The following is a 5,667-nucleotide window of genomic DNA, read 5'->3' on the forward strand; positions in this document are numbered from 1 at the left end:
GATCCGAACCTAGACTCATGTCCAAATTCCTGCCCGCTCCCCGTAACCCTTAATTCCCTTTACTTCTAGGAAACTGTCTATTTCTGTTTTAAATTTATGTAATGATGTAGCTTCTACAGCTTTTTGGGGCAGTATATTCCATGGACCTACCACCCTCTGAGTGAAGTAGTTCCTCCTCATCTCAGTTTTGAAAGAGCAGCCCCTTATTCTAAGACTATGCCCCCTAGTTCTAGTTTCACCCATCATCGGGAACATCCTCCCCGCATCCACCCGATCCAACCCCTTCACAATCTTATATGTTTCAATAAGATCGCCTCTCATTCTTCTGAACTCCAATGAGTAGAGTCCCAATCTACTCAACCTCTCCTCATATGTCCATCCCCTCATCCCCGGGATTAACCGAGTGAACCTTCTTTGTACTGACTCCAGAGCAAGTATGTCTTTTCTTAAGTATGGACACCAAAACTGTATGCAGTATTCCAGGTGCGGTCTCACCAATACCTTGTACAACTGAAGCAATACCTCCCTATTTTTATATTCTATCCCCCTAGCAATGAAAGCCAACATTCCATTGGCCTTCTTAATCACTTGCTGCACCTGCATACTAACCTTTTGAGTTTCGTGCACCAGGACCCCCAGATCCCTTTGTACTTCAGTACTTTCCAGTTTCTTGCCATTAAGATAATAACTTGCTCTACGATTTTTCCTGCCAAAGTGCATAACCTCACACTTTCCAGTATTGTATTCCATCTGCCAAATCTCTGCCCACTTACTTAGCCTGTCTATGTCCCCTTGCAGGTTTTTTATGTCCTCCTCACTCACTACTTTCCCCCCCAACTTAGTATCATCTGCAAACTTTGATATGTTACACTCGGTCCCCTCCTCCAAATCGTTCATATAGATTGTAAAGAGTTGGGGACCCAGCACTGACCCCTGCGGAACACCACTAGTTACTGATTGCCAGTCTGAGAATGAACCATTTATCCCAACTCTCTGCCTTCTGTTAGATAGCCAATCCTCTATCCATGCCAGAATATCACCCCCAATCCCGTGATTTTTTTTATCTTAAGCCATAATCTTTTGTGTGGCACCTTGTCAAATGCTTTTTGGAAGTCTAAATACACTACGTCCACTGGTTCCCCTTTATCCACCCTATATGTTACTTCCTCAAAGAGGAAGTGTAACAGGCTCGAGGGGTCTGAATGGGCCTCCTCCTGTTCCTGTGTAACAGGCTCGAGGGGCTGAATGGGCCTCCTCCTGTTCCTGTGTAACAGGCTCGAGGAGCTGAATGGGCCTCCTCCTGTTCCTGTGTAACAGGCTCGAGGGGCTGAATGGGCCTCCTCCTGTTCCTGTGTAACAGGCTCGAGGGGTCTGAATGGGCCTCCTCCTGTTCCTGTGTAACAGGCTCGAGGGGCTGAATGGGCCGCCTCCTGTTCCTGTGTAACAGGCTCGAGGGGGCTGAATGGGCTGCCTCCTGTTCCTGTGTAACAGGCTCGAGGGGTCTGAATGGGCCTCCTCCTGTTCCTGTGTAACAGGCTCGAGGGGCTCAATGGGCCTCCTCCTGTTCCTGTGTAACAGGCTCGAGGGGTCTGAATGGGCCACCTCCTGTTCCGATAAATCTTTCAGACGGGAGCAGGACTCAGGCATGTATTATATAAAATAACAACAGAAAATGCTGGAAAAACTCAGCAGGCCAGGGCAGCATCCGTGGAGAGAGAAACAGAGTTAACGTTTCAGGTCGAAGACCCTTCGTCAGAACTGAGAAAAAAGCAGGAAAGGGAACAGATTTTTAAGCTAGTGTAGGGGCTGGGAAGAGGGGGAGGGGATGAAAGAACAAAAGGGAAGGTCTGTGATAGGATAGAAGTCAGGAGAGATTGAGAGAGATTGAAGGCGGGAGGAGACGGTAATGGGACAGGTAAAGAGACAAAGGATGGCTCTAGATGAAGTGTAAATTGCGCTGGCAGAATGAAAGACAGCTGCCCCGAAGAAGAAAGCCACAAACAAAAAGTGTGGATAAAAAAATATATATATGATAATGGCCGAGGTTATGATCTGAAATTGTTGAACTCGATATTGAGTCCGGAAGGCTGTAAAGTGCCTAATCGGAAGATGAGGTGCTGTTCCTCGAGCGTACGCTGAGCTTCCGTGGAACAATGCAAGAGGCCAAGGATGGTGAGGTCCGAGTGGGAATGGGGCGGTGAATTAAAGTGACAGGCCACCGGGAGCTCGGGGTCTCCCTTACGGACTGAAGCACATGCATTAGTGCCAGGCATGTATTGTTGGGTTTCTGTTAACTCAGCCGATTACGAACTGCCGAGGTTGTTATTGTACATATTCGACACATGAAAGCTTTGCCTGTAACGACATGCCTTAATTACTCTCTGCAAATGATTTTTTTTTGACTCCTGAATGCCGCCTCCAGGATAACGAGCCCAAGGACATTATTTCAGCTCCGCTGCAGAATGCGGTTGTTCCGGAATCAATCAACTTTATTCAGTTTTACGTATAAAGACAATCTGCAGGTTTATTGCTGGTGAGAAATTTAATTCTTACAAACCACTTCAAAAAGAAAGCATAGATTCGCATTTCTCCAGCACCTTTCACCACCTCAGGACGTCCCGAAGCGATTCCCAGCCAATGAAGGACTTTTTTTGAAGTGTGGTTACTGTTGTAATGTGGGAAACGCAGCAGACAATTTGCGCACAGCAAGCTCCCACAAACAGAAATGTGATAATGACCAGATCATCTGTTTTAGTGATGTTGGTTGAGGGATAAATATTGGCCCCAGGACACCGGGGAGAACTCCCCCCTGCTCTTCTTTCAATAGTAACCACAGGATCCTCTACGTCCACCTGAGAGGGCAGGCGGGGCCTCGGTTTAACGTCTCATCCGAAAGATGGCATCTCCGACAGTGCGGCGCTCCCTCAGTACTGTCCCTCCGACAGTGCGGCGCTCCCTCAGCACTGCCCCTCCGACAGTGCAGCGCTCCCTCAGTACTGCCCCTCCGACAGTGCGGCGCTCCCTCAGTACTGACCCTCCGACAGTGCGGCGCTCCCTCAGTACTGCCCCTCCCACAGTGCGGCGCTCCCTCAGTACTGCCCCTCCGACAGTGCGGCGCTCCCTCAGTACTGCCCCTCCGACAGTGCGGCGCTCCCTCAGTACTGCCCCTCCGACAGTGCGGCGCTCCCTCAGTACTGCCCCTCCGACAGTGCGGCGCTCCCTCAGTACTGCCCCTCCGACAGTGCGGCGCTCCCTCAGTACTGACCCTCCGACAGTGCGGCGCTCTCTCAGTACCGCCCCTCCGACAGTGCGGCGCTCTCTCAGTACTGACCCTCCGACAGTGTGGCGCTCCCTCAGTACTGACCCTCCCACAGTGCGGTGCTCTCTCAGTACTGACCCTCCGACAGTGCGGTGCTCCCTCAGTACTGCCCCTCCGACAGTGCGGCGCTCTCTCAGTACTGCCCCTCCGACAGTGCGGCGCTCCCTCAGTACTGACCCTCCGACAGTGCGGCGCTCCCTCAGTACTGACCCTCCGACAGTGCGGCGCTCCCTCAGTACTGACCCTCCGACAGTGCGGCGCTCTCTCAGTACTGCCCCTCCGACAGTGCGGCGCTCCCTCAGTACTGACCCTCCGACAGTGCGGCGCTCCCTCAGTACTGACCCTCCGACAGTGCGGCGCTCCCTCAGTACTGACCCTCCGACAGTGCGGCGCTCCCTCAGTACTGCCCCTCCCACAGTGCGGCGCTCCCTCAGTACTGACCCTCCCACAGTGCGGCGCTCCCTCAGTACTGACCCTCCCACAGTGCGGCGCTCCCTCAGTACTGACCCTCCCACAGTGCGGCGCTCCCTCAGTACTGCCCCTCCCACAGTGCGGCGCTCCCTCAGTACTGACCCTCCCACAGTGCGGCGCTCTCTCAGTACTGACCCTCCGACAGTGCGGTGCTCTCTCAGTGCTGCCCCTCTGACAGGAGTGCCATGGAATGACATAACACAAAAGGAGGCCATTCAGCCCATCGTGCCTGTGCTGACTCTTTGCAAGTGCTCTCCAATTAATCCCACTTCCCTAATTTTAAATATTTGTAGGCCACATTGGCTAATTTTGCCCCCACAGTGTAAAGGAACTAAGGTGAATTGATTACGTTCATTGATATCATTCTGATTTTCACCCCCTCCCTGATATTGTTCAAAGATTCCAATTTTAAGGGGAAGTTAAGATTTTAAGAGAAGGTTAAGAGGAGATTTAATTGAGGCGTTCATAATCACGAGGGGTTTTGATGGAGTAAATAAGGAGAAACTGTTTCCAGTGACAGGAGGTTCGGTAACCAGAGGACACAGATTGAAGATAATCGGTAAAAGAACCAGAGGGGGAGATGAGGAGAATTGTTTTTACGCAGCGAGTTGTTGTGATCTGGAACGCGCTGCCTGAAAGGGCGGTGGGAGCAGATTCAATAGTAACTTTCAAAAGGGGAATTGGAGAAATACTTGAAGGGGAAAAATTCACAGGGCTGTGGGGAAAGAGCAGGGGGGAGTGGGACTAATTGGAGAGCTCGTTCAAAGAGCCGGCACAGGCACGATGGGCCGAATGGCCTCCTCCTGCGCGGTCTCGTTCGTTGATTCTATGAACAGTCTTGCCGTCTACAAATCTGGCGGCTTTGGCAAGAGCTTTCAATGCTTCTACATGCTTACTGATTTGGCCTGAAACGAGGCGGCCTAGAAAATTGGTCTCGGGCCGCGGCGGAGGAGTGCCCGCCCGTTGCGCGGGCCGCGCCTGGTCTTCAGTCCCACTGACTGCAATCGCCGCCGCCACCCGGGAGGAATTTCTAGTCCTCGACGGCCAAACGAGACTACACGAGCGACAGCAAAATACTGCGGGTGCTGGAAATCCGAAATAACAACAGAAAACGCTGGAAAAACTCAGCAGGCCAGGCAACATCCGTGGAGAGGAAATAGAGTCAACGTTTCGGGTTGAAACCCTTCGTCAGGACTGAGAGAAAAGGCAGGAAATGAAACAGATTAAAAGGCTGGGAAATGGGGGAGGGGATGAAAGAAGAGACATTAAGAGATACTCAAGGCGAGACCAGATGGTAATAGGACAGGTAAAGATACAAACAATGGCTCTCGATGAGGTGTGAAATGCACTGGCAGAGTGAGAGACAGTTGCCATGTGGGAGAGAGAAGAAAGGGGAACAGTCACAAACTAAAAGTGTGGATAAAAAATATTAAAATATGATAGGGGCCGAGGTTATGATCTGAAGTTGTTGAACTCGATATTGAGTCCGGAAGGCTGTAAAGTGCCTAATCGGAAGATGAGGTGCTGTTCCTCGAGTTTACGCTGAGCTTCCGTGGAACAATACAAGAGGCCAAGGACGGTGAGGTCGGAGTGGGAATGGGGCGGCGAATTAAAGTGACAGGCCACCGGAAGCTCGGGGTCAACCCTTACGTACTGAACGGAGGTGTTCCGCAAAGCGGTCGCCCAATCTGCGTTTGGTCTCCGCAAGCTTTAGTGGCCACGTTAAAAAAAAAACAGGCTACAAAACACCATCGGTACGAATCGCACCGACCCTCAAGAACGTTTGCATTCCCTCGTTTCTCTAACGTGTTACAAGTCCGTTGTCTGTTGGTACTGGCTGCCCCCACCCCCGCCCCGTCCCCAAATTAAAGGCGTCC

This window comes from Somniosus microcephalus, chromosome 12 (genome assembly GCF_052327205.1).
Source record: "Somniosus microcephalus isolate GS21.2 chromosome 12, FLI_Smic_1.0, whole genome shotgun sequence".
Lineage (NCBI taxonomy): Eukaryota > Metazoa > Chordata > Chondrichthyes > Squaliformes > Somniosidae > Somniosus > Somniosus microcephalus.